This window comes from Pseudonaja textilis, chromosome 7 (assembly GCF_049901715.1).
Source record: "Pseudonaja textilis isolate UNSWEBS1 chromosome 7, rPseTex1.2, whole genome shotgun sequence".
In the NCBI taxonomy this organism is placed as follows: Eukaryota; Metazoa; Chordata; class Lepidosauria; order Squamata; family Elapidae; genus Pseudonaja; species Pseudonaja textilis.
The window spans coordinates 58174417-58191318 of record NC_141996.1 but is presented as its reverse complement, the minus strand read 5'-3'; positions in this window follow the sequence as shown (position 1 = coordinate 58191318).

Sequence of the window (16902 nt, the reverse complement as noted above, 5' to 3'; positions counted from 1 at the left end):
GGACCCAAATTGATAGAAAAGATAGTTGTGGGATTGAAAATAAATAAGGAGAAAACTAAGATATTAGTGAAGAATATTACAGAAAAGCAAAAAAAGAGAATTGATGGACAGATTAGATATCCAGATCATAAAGAAAGTGAAATATCTGAGGATCCAATTAACAGCAAGATGTGGGACGATCAAAGAAAATAATTACTACAATCAAAGATTATTATTATAAATTATAATAATTAAAAAACAACAGATTAAGATAGACCTGGAAAAATGGAAAAACCTACAACTATCATTAATAGGGAGAATAGCGACAATTAAAATGAATATATTACCAAGAGTACTATACTTGTTCCAGACAATTCTAATAAAACTGGAAAAATATTTTGATGATTTAAATTAAACAATATTAAAATATATATGACAAGGGAAAAAAGCAAGGATTAAAATAAAATTGTTATGGGATGCAAGAATGAGAGGAGGATTTGGAGTACCCAATTGGAAATTATACTGTCAGGCCATGGTATTGACATGGATAAAAGAATGGATTGTATTAAGAAATACAAGGCTTTTTGACATTGGAGGGACATGATTTACAATTGGGTTGGCACACTGTTTTATGGTACGGGAAAAATAAGATACATGGTTACTTTCAAAGACATTATGTAAGAGATTCTTTATGGTCAACATGGGAGAAAATAAGGGAACAACATTATAGGAAGATACCAGTCTGGTTATCAATGATGGAGGTGTTTATACAAATGTTTTTAAAATGAGACATACTGTTAAATATAATGATGTTTTAAATGAAAGGGGTGAACTCAAAACAAAACAAGAATTGAATGAACAAGGGATTGATATGAATTAGTATTCATATATGTAAATATATTCTAGATATGAAAAAGATGTTAAAGCAGAGGGGTTTTATAATGAATTGATTGAATTAGATAAAAAAATTTAACAGGAACAGAAGAAAAGATGATCAATAAATTTTATGGTTATTTACTAGGTGTGAAATTAGAAAAAGAACAAGTGAAGGAGACGATGATAGCCTGGGGGAAAAAATTTGGTTATGGGATAGAGTTGGATAAATGGCAGAAACTATGGGACAGAAACTATAAATTAACAATGTCAACAGCTTATAAAAAAAAAATTTATAAGATGTTTTACAAATGGCATTTTGCCCTGGAAACACTGGCAAAGATGTTTAAAGAAAAATCAGCAAAATGTTGGAAATGTCACCAGACACCTAGAACATACTATCATATGTGGTGGACATGTACAGAAGCTAAAAGATATTGGACAAAAATAAATGGTTGGAAAAGATGACAAAACAACATATAGATTTAAAACCTGAAATATTTTTATTGGGGATGTTATTTGAAAATTATAATAAAGAAAAAACATATTTAATTATATTTATATTAACAGCAGCTAGAATTTTATTTGCTCAAAATTGGAAAAATGAAAAGATTCCAATAGAGGAGGAGGTGATTAAGAAAATACTGGAATGTGCAGAAATGAGTAGATTAACATAAAGAACAAGAAGAAGCGGAATATTATATGATATGGGATTTATTTTATAAATGGTTGGAAAATAAAGTAAGAAGTTAAATGATATTGTTATAATGATGAGATATATAAGGTTGAATAGGTTGTAATATGAATGTAATCTTAGTAAAAAATGTTTACAAAATATAAAAATTTGCACAAGATATATGTACCCAGTCAACATACTGTATAACTGAAAATTTGTTTTAAAAATTAAAAATTAAAAAAAGAAATTATGCTGCCTACTGATTTACTCAAAAATCTTGCATTCCAACTTTCCTTAATCAAGTGCCCTTATAGTATTGAGAACACACAGAATCCCTAGCTAGCATAGATAAGGACACTAATATGAGCATGAATGATATTTCAATGTGTTAAGGGGATGTAGAAGTGAAGTCTGAAACACTGAATCACTGATTTGATGTATAATCAAAGAGAAGTGTAACATTGAGAGGATGGGCCCTTTGTAGTGGTATATATTTAAGGAATAAGGTAAAAACAGAAATCTAAAAGGAGAAAAATTAGGAATAAAAACAGAAAATGAAGAGAAGAATCAAGGAATACTACAAAGGGACAACATTTTAGTAATATAGCAAACATGGAAGATAGGGAAAGGAGTTAAAGGAAGATTTGCACAATGGAATTTTACAGATCTTTAGTAACTGACACCTTCCAGATATGTTGGATTATTACTCCAATAATTTCCAATTATTCTTGTTGGAAATTATTGCATCATAATTCTGCAATGTGAAGGATGACAGCTCCATTACAACATTCCTTTGTTACTATTTTTATATGAATACAGTAGTTGATTTCAGAGAAAATCTGAATTTTTATTTTATTTCCCACTTCTTTTGCCCATCCCACCAAAGGCAATTCTTTAAAAAATGTTTTATTGAAAATAAACATTTAAAAAGTTTTGAACGTGGTGGGATTTCTTTGACATACATATCAGTCTTTACATTATTATACTAGAGAAAAATCATTAAACAATATAAGCATTTATATACATACATACATATATATGTATATATACATATTTACATTTGATCTTTGTGTCATTTTATATATTAATCATTGTGCTGTATTTCAATCACATCTTAAATTCTGATTGACATTTTATAGACTTCCTTTCATATCCCTCCATACATAGAAACTAGTCCATACTTTATAATATTCTGATATGTCTCCTTCTTTCAATTCTAATGTTGTACTATCTAGTTCAATGCATTGAAAAATCTTGTCTATTTTTGGTTCGTCATTTGGGATTTCTTTTGATTTCCAAGTTTGGGCAAACAATAATCTTGCTGCTGTAATAACATGAATAATTAGGTAAATATCTGTTTTACTAAAATTCTCATTTATTATTCCTTATAGGAACATCTCTGGTGTAAAGTTAATTTTTATACCCAACATTAGATGTTAGAGCAACTGGTCTGTAGTCATTCAGTTCCTTGATGGAGGGCTTCTTTGGCATTGGGATGATAGTAGAGCATTTGAAGCAAGAAGGAACATAGTACAACTCTAGTGATTTATTGAAGATTAGAGTGAAGATGGGAGCCAATTGGTCAGCACAAGCTTTTAAGCAAGAAGGAGTTATCTTGTCTGCCCCTGGTGCTTTTCCTGACTTTTGTCTGTGAAATAGATCTTGTGTTTCTTTTTCTGTGATCACCAAAGGTTGTGAACCCAGTGGCTTAGTGTCAGTTGAAGGAGGCTTGCCTGTTGTTGGTGTGTTTGAGATGGAGATTGTGGAGATAGGTGGCTCTAGTTTCCTTTCAAACCTGCAGTAAAACACATTCAGGTCATCTGCTAGTTGTTGGTTTCCTTCTGCCTAGGAAGGAGGTTTGATGTAGCCAGTAATGTTTTTAAGAGTTTTCCACATGTTTGCTGGTTCATTTGTTGAGAACTGATTAGAATTGTGATTTCCAGGTGTGCTTGTTTTGCAGAACAGAATTGATGCCAATTTTTTGAATGATTCACTTAGTGAGGGTAACTCATTTAGTGATGATGTCAGAATTCAGGGAGGGGAAGTTGAAAAAGAACAAGAAAAGGAATCAGGAGAAGATGATGACTCAGATACAAAGCCAGAGAGGGTTGAAACCCAAGAGCAGTCAATGCCATGCAGGTCAGAGCAATGGAACAAGGGGATTCTACCTGACAGGTATTCTGCTTGTGAAGTAAAGGTGTTTAATGAGTGGTATGAGCCAAGAAACTATCAGGAAGTATTGGCACTACCCAAAATTGAACAAATGATGTGGAAAGAAACCATGGACAAAGAAATGAAATCCATAGATAAATATAAAGTGTTCACATCTATGATTTTGCCACAAAGCCTTAGGATGCAAAGCCTGTTTTTATTGCAAAGCCTTAGGATGTAAATGGGTATACAAAAAGAAAGTACTACCCAACAATCAGGTACAATATAAAGCAAGATTAGAGGCACAAGGTTTTTCACAAAGAAAAAAATGTGTACTATGATTAGGTATTCGCACCAACCGTAAAGAGTGAAAGCACAAGGTTGGCACTAGCTTTGGCAGCAGCATCTGGCCATAATATTTGCTATTTTGATATAACCACAGCATTCCTCAGTGCAGACTTAGAGGAAGAAATTTACATGGTTTAAGCACCAGGGTATGAAATAAAAGGCTTAATTAACACTGTGTATAAATTGAACAAGGCCATATATGGTCTGAAGCAGTCAGTCAGGAATTGGAATATCTGTTTAGATATGGCATTGAAGGGTCTTGGGTTCAAGAGTTGCAAAGCTGATGGTTGCATATATGCTAGAAAGTTACAAGGTGGGGCTTGTCAATTATCAGCATTTGTGGATGATCTTTGTTTCATTGCAAAAGATGTGTCACAGGTAAAAGAATTTTCTAATCAATTAGAGAAAATATTTGAAAAGATTTGGGTGAAATACAAAATTATCTTGGTGTAGAGATAGAAAAAACTGAGAAAGGTGGTTATGTTCTCAGTCAAAGAAGGAAAATTGAACAGCTTGAAAATTGAACAGTTGGAGAGATACAACATGAAGAATTGTAATTCTGCTCCAGCACCCATGAGCACAATTTTTCATAGCAATTTGCGTGAGGACACAAATGACCAAGCCATTGGGTGGAGTGCACCATGGGAAGAATATTAAGTTATTTGGTTTTATGTCTATTCCAGTCATAAAGGGAGGAGGGTCAGTATATAAGAAATTATGAGCTGGGATAGCCATAACAAGTCAACCAATGGGAACTGTTTGGTGACTAAGAAACAGCACCTGTTGTGAGCCATGTCAGCTTGCAGACTAGGCGTGGCTTAGGGAAACTGGTCTGTATAAATATAGAGCTTCTGTGATTCTGGTGGTTCTGATTGCTTCTGCTTCTTGTATTTGCTACCATGTTGTAAGAGCTGCATGAGTGTTATACATGCATTATGTTTTATATTATTGTATATAAACAAGTTTCTTCTATAAATGAATCCTGCTGAATTATTTACTTGTGTGTTTGTTGGATTGCTGCAAACTCTAATAATCTGCTCTGCTACTGTTACAAAGATTTCTTCAAATTCCATTTCTAAAGATGAAAGTTGGAAAGATATTAAAAGGAATATATGGGACTTATGTGCTTTGATTATTCCATGCTACATATCTAAGGATGGAGAAAATGCCTAGAAATGGTTGGATTGCGTCAACAGTTTCAAAAATCCATAGGTACTTCCTGATTTTTTATGAAAATAAAATAAAACAAAACAGAAGAGCATGTAATAAATGGATGGCACCAAAATTAATATTCTATCAGTAAGCTACCTTGGCAAAATTTTAAATGAAGTTAATAAGAATGGTTGTTTTCAATATATATAATCTAGTTTGTAAATATAAAACATTTGGGGGGTGAAACTGATAAAATTATATTAATTGTGTAATTAATCCATGTAGCTGTTACATTTGTGCTCCTTTTCGTTTCCTATTCTTCTGGCTCTTGGAAATGTCAGGGTCATGTATGTCAAACAGGTGATAATATACATTTATTAAACAAATAGATGTATATATGGTAGACTATCATTTTGAATGAAGATTAAAAGCAAAATTGTTGTTTTCTACAAAGCAAATAGTAACTGGAGAAGTCAGTCAGCAATTATAATGAAAAAGAATATGAAAAATGGCATACACACTGAACATGGGAATAGAAAATAATGTGAACAGATTAAGGGAGTACATCCAAGGTTCATATCATTTCAGCAGGATTGTTTGTCCTCTACAAACATATAAACATTAAAATCACTCTTTGGTACATATTTTGGAAAATAGAACTGATAGCAATAATTTGATGTCTATTCAATAGTTCATTTAATTAGAAATAAGACTAGTATTTACTAATATGTTCATCTGGCTGAGAGATCAGTTTCACCTCCCATATAGCATTTTAAATGGAATCTTATAATTTAAACATAGGTTAACAGCTGTATATGAGTTCTCCTATTGAATTCAACCACTAGAAATCACTTTTCTGCTGGGAAGAAAGATAGTGCTATTTCTTAATGATTCAATTTTTCCTCTTTTCTCTTGGGACAAATGTTGAGATAATCCTATCTATCCAATCATGACTGGAGCTACTACAAAATTCTAGATGAAGTTTTCTCCCTCCATCTAAGCGCACGTACAAATCTATCCTGATTGAAATTGCAGAGAACAACATAAACAAATACTTATCATTTTATAAACAAAAAATTTTTATAGTTGTGACTTCAAAGTTGTTCTATAGTTTAACTGTTCTGGCTCAGTATACGTATGCTGTTGAAATGGGAGTAAAAATTAGATAATTTTAATCAAACCCTTATAGAAATTTATCACTCTTTCACTGCTGTTGAAACAGTTTTTCTTCTTCTTTTAAATGTCATGGAAGTTGGGATAAATACTATAAACATTTATAAACTGTTTATTTATTTTAGATATGTCTAAATACATTTGAATCTTGTACATGCACAAATGATAGGTGGATGCTTTAGAACAGGGGTCTCCAACCTTGGCCGCTTTAAGACTTGGGGACTTCAACTCCCAGAATTCCTCAGCCAGCCAGGAATTCTGGGAGTTGAAGTCCCCAAGTCTTAAAGCGGCCAAGGTTGGAGACCCCTGCTTTCAAAGTTGGATTTTTATTTTAATTCTAATTATTATAAACTATTATCATAACAGTATATTTATTTGTAAAATATGAAGTCCCTTTATTATTGCAGTATTCTGCCAACTATTGCTGAATGTACCATAAGTATCTAATTTTCTGTTATGTAGCATATTATGGCAAAAAGGTGATATGAAACTAATTCTTTATAATTGCAGTATTTGATGTGCATTATCCCCAATTCTACTGAGCTTGATAAACTAACTTTACAGCAACTAGTGTTGGATATTTTAATCCATGAAGAAAAACAATTCTAGCAAATCTGATATGTTCTATGATTTTTTAATGTTTAATTTTTACATATTTTTATATATTAACATTTTATTATACGCCATCCAAAGTCCCTCCCTGAGGGAGATGGGTGATTCAAAAATGTGAAAAATAAATGAAATAAAAAAATGCTTATTAATGATCTGGATGATGGGACATATTAGGAGATCTGTCTACTATCAAGGAGGTCACAATGAGATTGCAATCTAATCTTGACAGATTGGGAGGATGGCCTAGGAAGAACAAACATTTTTAATAGGGAGAAATATTAAATACTACATTTAGATAAAAAAAATGTAGGACATGCATAGAAGATGAAGGATTCATGACTACATTTGGCAAGGACTTGGGTATGGTATTTGACAACAAGCTGATGTGAAAAGTGTGAGACAGCTGCTAGAAGATGAGTGCAATTCTGAGCTGCATTAAAAGAAGTGCTGTGTCAAAGACACGTGAAGTTGTTGTTTCTCTCTGCTTGGTACTGGTGAGATCACTTCTGAAATACTGTGTACAATTCTGGTCACTCTATTTCCAGAAGGATATTGACATGTTGGAAAGGGTTTAGAAGAAGGCAGGTGATATAGAGACTTGCAGGCATGCTCTGTGAGGAGAGACTAAAGTAACTTGGGATGTTTGGTATAAACAAAAAATGCTTAGGGGAACACATGATAACCAGGCTCAGGTACATACAATGAAAATTGCTGTGCTATTGGGGACTTTCCATAGTTTGAATGGACCATTAGACCTAGACTTGGATATAGTTCAAACTCCAGTGAAATCACAAAATGATTTGGGGAATTATTGCTCCTCTGCCTCATCATCTTTCCAGGATTCTGGGGAGAAAAAGATGGAACTTGGGAGATTATGCGTGCTTTCTGAGACCCTTTGTGGATTAACCCAGGTAATAGGTAATTTTTCTTTTAAAATAATAGATTTTTGATAATTAATTATATTAGCTGTAATACACAGTGATCTAGGAAGGGAGAAATGCATGAAGAATGAGTTTCTCTCTGCACAGCCAATACAGATGCAAATGCACATCTCAATATCTATAAGCATATGCTAGGATGGAGGATATATTTATATGCTAAGAAACAAATGAAATAGAGTTGAAAGAAATTGACAGTTGGAGATGATTAAATTCATCAACAGTTAGTTACTATTATTTGTTATTAGTTTCTGTTTCACTAAAAGAAAATTCTGTTTGATCTCTATGAAAATGATCGGGAAAGCTATACATAGCTCATATGGGGCCTACTAGACTGGCTGAGACTTGAACTTTAAAGATGAAGAAACCAAATCTAACATATAAGCATATTAATTTGTTCTAAAATGCTTATATACATCTAGTCAGAAAAATGAACACACAAGGTATATTCCACATAAAAATACATTCTAAAATATTTAAAGGATCTCAAACTTTGAGGAAGTAGAAGTTAAGATATCTATGGATGAGTATTCATTATATCATTTAAACTGCTTTTCTAGCACCTATGATAATTATATTAAAAAAGCACCATAATTCTTAAATGACTGGGGAATGACTACAGTGCAATGCAGATGTTTCTGATAATCTATATGGGAGGGGAAGAATGTTAGGTTTCTAAATCATCTTCCCTTCTAATAAATGCTACTAAATGTTTCCAGTCATGTTTCTTATTCTGTCCCTGAGATGAGAATATATCTTAAGATAAGACAGACTTCTATAACCTGATATCTTGAAGATGTTTTGGGATTAAAATTCCCAGAATGATAACCAGCAGTTGGCTAGGAATTATCAGAATTATCCCAAAACATCTAGAAGGCATCAGATTAGAAAAAGCTAAATGCACTCAGCCTACCAAGACAATGAATTCATCCTTCCTGCTTTGCAATCACTGGCTATAGTGTCATTTACACATCTGAAACTCAAATGATAACTATCTCTCAATATAAATGCAAAACATACATTTATTTTGTCTATATTTTCTTAGTGAATCAACCACATTCATACATGACAGAGAAATCAACTGGGTGGATTGCCTCAAGGCATTTTTTTTAAAATTAAGGCACTGTAGTTGTATCTAAACAAATAGTCTGTGGTAGCAAAAATAGTGAAAAGGTCTGGTCCCGCTCTAAAGAAAAGGAGGTAGACCACAGTATAACAATAATCGCCACATAGATAGGTAGCAAATACATTTAACAAATAAATCTATTTATGACACAATGAAAACTAAAGGTGTTTTGTGGATTTTATTCTGCTAGTCATTGCTGACTATAGGATTTATTTTTTACTAGCTTGGTACCTGTAGTTTGCTACAAAACTATGTGGCCGGGCTTAGTTTTTAGGGAGGAAAATAAGGGGAAAAAATTCTGCCTGTGCCTACCAGCATCCATCGGTATTCATCTGGCTAGCATCCTGTCAGTGTGTGTGAGAGTTGAGGGCTGTTTAGAAACTGAAACAGTATTTGCTATGTGAGCAAGAAGGAGACAGCAAGGAGCTCAACTGTTCTGTACTAAAGCTGGTTGCTGCTGTGAAACTGAAGCTTGTATTTTGCATTTGGAACAGATTTTTTTTCAGGTAGGGAGGGGGAGTAGAACTCCTTAACATCAGAGCGTGTTAATAATAATATATGAAATACTAATGTTCTGATGGTCATTTCAAAAAAATCTTTCTTAGTGAGCACCTAGAAGCCAAGAGGAACATACATGGCAAATTTCAAGTTTGTAGGCTTTATGGTTCTGGAGATTTTGTGATGATGCGTGAGTGCTATTTCGCTTTTATATATATAGATAGAAGACTCATTATTTATTTATGCAACAATTACCCTAATACTTTTTACTATATTATGAAAATAGTATATTATGGATAGGATAGGACAGGACAGGACAGGACAGGACAGGACAGGACAGTATATATGCTATATTATGAGAAATCTCAGTGTGGATCTTTGTCAATAATACTCAAGTACTCTAGGCTTCAGTCAGGTGGTTTTCAATTTTTCTTATTTCCAGAGTTTGTGTCATCTGTAGAAGGATTTCAGATGTGATTCTACCCAACAAATACTTCATTATATTCTCCCTTTCCCTAAAAGGTAACACTTGTTGTGAGTATGCTACTTTTTAGTGCAGTTGATATTCACATTTAAGTATTTATTTAAATGTGACACCTTCAAGTATCAAGCAAGAAATAACTCCATTCAAAACAAATATTGTGCATAATAGAATATACTTCTGGCTACTATTGACTTTTATATTTATATTCTCCTGTTTTGCTGATTTAAATCAGTATTCTTTCTTAAAAAGAGACAACTAAGGTACACTTATGGGCAGTGTAAGAGGGTTGCCTTTGAAGAATGTTTAGAAGCTTCAGCTGGTACTACTAAATAGACTGGCCAAACTATAGTCTCTTTACGTGACTGATCATATTAAACTTATTAATCCTTCTCCAGATAGGTAGCTAGAAAGGCCTTATCTAGGTGTTACTCAAAACTATTTCCAAATATTTTAACCTACTTCAATTTTATTATTTTACATTTATTTGATTTATATAGCCATCCATTTCACACAAGTGACTCTGGACCTTTTACAAGATTAAAACACACATGCATGTTCCATATTTCTGTTACAAAGTTTTTAGACAACTAACCACATGAGGAAAAACAAAATGCAAAATTATTACTGTATATAAAAACTATTTTAAAATTTGTATTTTTTATATTTTTATATTGCAAATTCTTGCTCCTGCTTCTCAGAAATAGAATTGAGTGACTGTCATTTGGGGCTAATATATAAGTGGCAATATCTGCTATAAATATATTTAATCTCCTTATAAAATTATCTATTCTGGAGCTAACATTACACCTCATGGAATAAAATGTCCTAATTTAACTATGAATTGTGTAAAAAATATTTTATTTTGATTGTCCTTTCTTTAATAATCTACTTATTTTCTTATTTTCTTTCAATTTAGCAAACTGCACCTTTCCACCTATCCCAATCCCCCAAGATCTATTTTGATGATACTCACATTTGACCCACAACTAGGTCTTTAAAGAAAAATGGTTGCTAAGTGAAACTGCAACCATGCGTACCATCTTGCTTCAGCTTTTCTTTGCAATTCAGGCCTGCAAGGTCCTAAGTGAGAGGACTGGTCACACAGTTACTTTTCATTACTGTTGTAACTGTGAACAATTGTTAAACAAGAGAGTCGCTAAATAGGATTATCTCCTTTTGTGGACAAAATAAATTAGACCCGAAAGATCTGAAAGTAACAATAACAGTGATACCTCACAACTGTATCAGGAGCACTTTTGAAACCAGATAATGGATAAATAATTTGGCTGCCTGTATAAATTTTTATCTGACAGCTTTCTACTATATTAATCAAAGCATATGCAAGAAAACACAATTCAGTTTACAAACCATTTGAATCAGAACAATTAGCAGTTAATTAATCTGAACCCTTCTAAAGCTGCAGCCATACAAACTGAGTTTGTTTTTTTAACAAAATCTTCAGTCTTGCACAATTCACTTTATGGTTTGTTCATCTCTGTAGTTGTTTAGTTTGGGCTTAGTGTAGCAATGCTAAGGTTTGATGGATACCATGTCCCACTAAATGAGAAATGAATTTATGTGATTTCTCAATGAATAAAAACGATGATTCAAAGACTATCATAACTAGGGCACCATACAAAAAGAAGAGAAAGACCCTCTTCTATGTAACCCAATAATGTCCCACACTTTGAGAAGCCCTGGCTTAGTATATTATGTAAGCTCAACTGTTGTGGCATTCATAATATAGTATATGATTTATTGCACTATGCTGACAATGGTTTGGAGTCAGTGAAACAAACAAACAAACAAATAAATCCCCTTCTGACTGAGAGTCTTTTTAATAGTGTAAAGGGGTGTTGGTCTTACTTGATACGCTCCTTCTCGGTGTGCTGAGAGAGAATCCAAGAATGGGTTGACTTTGCCTTTCTGCCCAGAGTCTGAGTCTATCAAACTTCCAGCCACATCTCCTTTGCCTGTCTGAGTCCCAGTTTTGATGAAGGCATAGCGATTGACTAGATGATGATTCCCTGGAAAACTGGTTTGTCTGGATTCTATCTCAGTACACTGAGAAGGAGCATATCAGGTAAGACCAATGCCCCTTCTCCAGTGTGCTGAGTAGAGAATCCAAGAATGGGACATATCAAAGCTGGCTGTCCTAAGGGTTGGCAGCAATCTGGACCCAAGTCCTCGTCTGTATGCATCTTCTGGAGCACCTGCCTGCTGAAGGCTGCTTTAGCTAAAGCGAAGGTGTCCATTTTGTAGTGCCTTATAAAAGGTGATGGGGAGGACCATGTCGCTGCCCTACAGATGTCCTCGATAGAGGCCTGTGTTGCCCATGCAGCCAGGTACTTCTGATGGAATGGGCTGTCACTCATCTGGGCAATGGGGGAGCTTGAAGCTCATAAACTTTGGAGATGCATGTCCGTATCCACAGGCCTGCGGTCGATGATGTCACCTTGTTACCCAGTGAAGAAAGCTGGAATGACACAAACAGGGATTCTGATTTTTGAAGAGGCTGTCTTGATGTAGGTGCCGAGGGCCCTCCTAATGTCCAAGGTGTGCCATTTCTTCTCCAGAGCATGGGTTGAACCTGGACAGAAGTCTGGCAAGATAATTCCTGTGCCCTATGCAACCAGGAATTCACCTTGGGGAGAAAGGAGGGATCCAACCACAGAATGACCCTGTTTGAATGGAAGATGAAAAGGTCCTCTTTTATGGAGAGGGCCGCCAGTTCAAAGATCTGTCTGGCCGAAGTGATGGCCATGAGGAAGGCTACTTTGAAGATGAGGAAGCGCAGACTGGCTGCCCACAACGGTTCAAAAGGTGCAGAGGTGAGGACTTGTAGTACTTTGGGCATGTCCCAGGTGGGGTACCTGTCTATCACAGGAGGTTTCAGGTTAGCTGCACCTCTAATAAAACTCTGCGCAATCGGGTGTTCAGTGAGGGACTCCAGATCCCCACATGCTAACACCATAGACAGAGCAGTCACTTGCCTGTGAATGGTGTTAGGGGACAGTCCCTTGTCCAGCCCTTCCTGGAGGAATTCTATTGACAAATCAAATAAATACTAAAATACTAAATTCAAAGATCTAGGCCACTGATACCGAGGTGGGTTCAATGTGACCTTTGGAGCACCAGCTACAAAAGGCTCTCCAAGTTGATCCATAAACCCTATTAATCTGTAGCACTTTTTCATTAATGACCAAAATTAAATGCTTTGCTTCTATCTTCCTTTCTTTGGAAATGTTGTTATGATTGTTATGATCCACCAAGTCAGCCCTGACTTTACCTATCTTAGCCTAATTCTTGGACCAAAATGTAGCTAACTTTAAGGAAGAGGCTTTCAAATGATCTAAGAATTATAGAAGAGCTGTGGTGGTGCAATGGTTAAAATGCAGTACTGCAGGCAACATCTGCTGACTGCCAGCTGCCAGCATTTGGGCACAAGTCCCACTGGCTCAAGGTTGACTCAGACTTCCATCCTTCCAACGTTGGTAAAATAGGACCCAGATTGTTGGGGGCAAGATGCTGACGCTGTAAACCGCTTAGGGAGGGCTGTAAAGCACTATGAAGAAGTATATAAGTCTAAGTGCTATGGTGCTATTGCTATATCAATCTTTAAATAATTCTGGTCTAAATGAAACATATAGGTCCTCAAAATGTTTTTGGGAAAACTGGGATTCTGATTAACACATTATTATTATTATTATTTTGGGGGGGTGGGGGGGGCGACTTGAAATTCTTCTTTTGTTTTAGGACAAATCTGATAATTTTTCAGGGCCAAAAAAGAACTGCAACACCAGCTTTCACACTATATCAAGTTTTTAGCAGATTGGGGGCACAATCACTAGAAAGGAAAGTTAGAGCCTCTTTCCCATAGCAATCCCTCTCAATATGCTAGGATCCCCATGCATTGTGCTATGCCTATCTGACCTTGCAGATTTCAAAAATAGCCAAATAGGATAAATTTTGGTTAATACTCTGGTAGGAAACCATCAGGAAATCCATCAGGGCTGTACACCAAGGTAGGAAGTTTTTTTAAAAAGCATCCAGAAAGAAAGCAACAAGCTGTTTCTCTAGAGTTGTCAAGAAAACCATATATATATGTCCATGTAAACATCAGAAGTCAAGCTTGACAAAATCTTGCTAACTGGTAGAAGCTACAGTCTGGGTGAAAAGAGATTAAAAAACACAAATTCACACACAGTGGCAAATATTTGCAAGTTAGTGCAAATCTTGTGTTTTCACTTATCATTTGATAATTGATTCTTTGGGCAATAGGAAAAGTAGTCAAACATTACAGGCTGCTGATATGAAGTTTAAAGTAATTTCCGTAAGGTTTATTTTGTTTGCGATCCATAGTGCTACTATGGATCGCATAAGAATGCCATAGTGTGTATGTGTAGGTGAGATGCCAATCTCCCTATTTTCTAACTGCAAATATAGACACACCATAACATTTGACAATCTGCTTTTGAAATACTAGTCTATTTCAAAAGTAGCATTTCATATAGGGCCAATTGGTGGCTCTGATTTCATGGTTAACTTCTCAGGTATTGTAGTTTGGTATTTTAGCTGTGATCCACTTGTAATAGAGTGTCTGTTGCACACTGTTTCTTTTATGGATCATTGAAATACTTATTATAATCAGTAGTACTATGTAAGCATAGTTCGGAAGCATACTAGCTAACATTTGGAATTGGTACTAATGTCCTTTGTATTAGAGATGTGCTGCAGCTGATAGGATAGCTTATTTTTTCTGCATGTTGAACAATGTCATACTGAAGAATATTTGTTACAAGCACTTTATTTTCTTTATGAAAATATTATCTGTTGTAATTACATTTTATATTACTGGCTGATGTTGCCAGAGGCAGATGTATAAATCAGGCAATGGAAATTTGATAACTTTTGTTCTTAAGATTCCTCAGTTGTTAGATAAAATGTGATTGCATACTCCTAATTATTATTTATTTATTTTGCAAAATTCTGTGTGAATCCTAAATAGATTTCAGAATTGCCATATATTAAACAAATAATTTATGTGAGATATTTTTATTACTGTAACTTTTTTATATTGCAATCCAAACTTGGGTGTTTGATGTGTACCATACCAAGTTCAGTATAATTTTCTTCTCTTTAAATTTGTTTTCACTTTAGGGAAAGATGTGAGGCAGATTTATTATTCACATTGATTGTTAGCTTCCAGAAAGATGGCCTTTCTTGTAAGTATAGTACAGGTAAATAAGTGAAGCAATGATAATCAGTGCTTAAAGATTGCCCCATTTAGAAGTTGAAACTGCAGGAACCTTGGGTGAGAGTGACCACGTCATACTAGAAATTCAACATAACACAAACACAAGCAATAGAACATAATGACACCAGAGTCTTGGATTTTAAAAGAGTTGATTTTAATAAACTCAGAGAGAACTTGGGAACAATTCCACAGATGAAAATCCTAAAGGAGAAAAGAACTCAAGAATCTTGGGAAACTCTGAAAAGTACAATCATAGAAGCCCAGACCAGCACAATACCACTGACAAAGAAAAACAAGAAATCCAAGAAGAAAAAAGGCATGGCTGCACAAAGATCTCTCTGGCAAATTGAATGAAAAAAAAGGACAAGTACAAAAAAATGGGAAGAAGGACATACAACTAAGGCAGGATATCAGCAGATAGCCAGCATCTGCAAAGATGAAGTCAGGAAAGCAAAGCCTCAGAACGAATGAAGATTTGCAACAAAAGTCAAGATAATAAAAAAGTTTCTTCCAACATATAAATAACAAGAAAAAAATCAATGAAACAGTTGGTCCACTAAAGAGAGAAGGCGGCAAGGAAGTAACAGGCAACAGAGAGAAAGCAGAACTGCTTAACTCATTCTTTGCCTCGGTCTTCATGCAAAAAGAAACTATAGCTCAACCCACCAAAAACATAACTGTAAAAGACAGACCAGAAATAAAAGTAAAAATAAGTAAAAAAAATAGTAAGAGAACACCTGCCTGATCTTGATGAACACAAATCACCAGGGCCAGATGGATTACATCCCAGAGTCTTAAAGGAGCTGGCAGAGGTCATCTCAGAACCACTGCACCATATTTGTGATGACCCAGAGTGTAACACAAATGTAACAAAATCCAAAACGTAAATAAATGTCCTTTAATGCCTCCAGCTTGGCCCCACTGTTCAATAATTCTCAGTTGGAAATAAAACATACTCAAAAATATCAAAAGAAAGCAATACAGTCCAAATTTAATGAGCAGATAGAGATGAAAATAAAAACCAAACAAACTATGATAAAATTTCCACAACGGAACAGGAGAAGTATTTACCAAATTCAAGGAGATAACAAGGCACAGTCCGTTGGAAGGACGCCAACCAGGATAACCTCAAACCAAAATAAAACAAGCTTTGTCTCCAACATTTGCCAGAATGCAGGTCCAAACTCTTACTCAGTTCTCACACCTGCAGCCCATGAAGAGCACCTGCAGCACCTGCAGCCCCCCCAGGGGCATGACAATATCTTTCAAAAATCCTGGAGCACCGGGGAACTACCAGAGGACTGGAAAAGAGCTGATGTGGTTCCCATCTTTAAAAAAGGGAAAAAAACAGACTCAGGAAACTATAGACCAATCAGCCTAACATCGATACCCGGGAAGATACTGGAAAAGATCTGCCAACATCTAGAAACAAGTAAAGTAATAACTATCGTCAGCACAGGTTTGTTAAAAACAGATCGTGTCAAACCAATCTTATTTCATTCTTCAACATAGTGACTAGTAGACCATAGTAGACCAATGATATACTGTGGACATAATATATTTAGATTTCAGCAAGGCATTTGACAAAGTAGACCACAACCTACTTCTTAGTAAGCTAGAAAATGTGTAATAGAT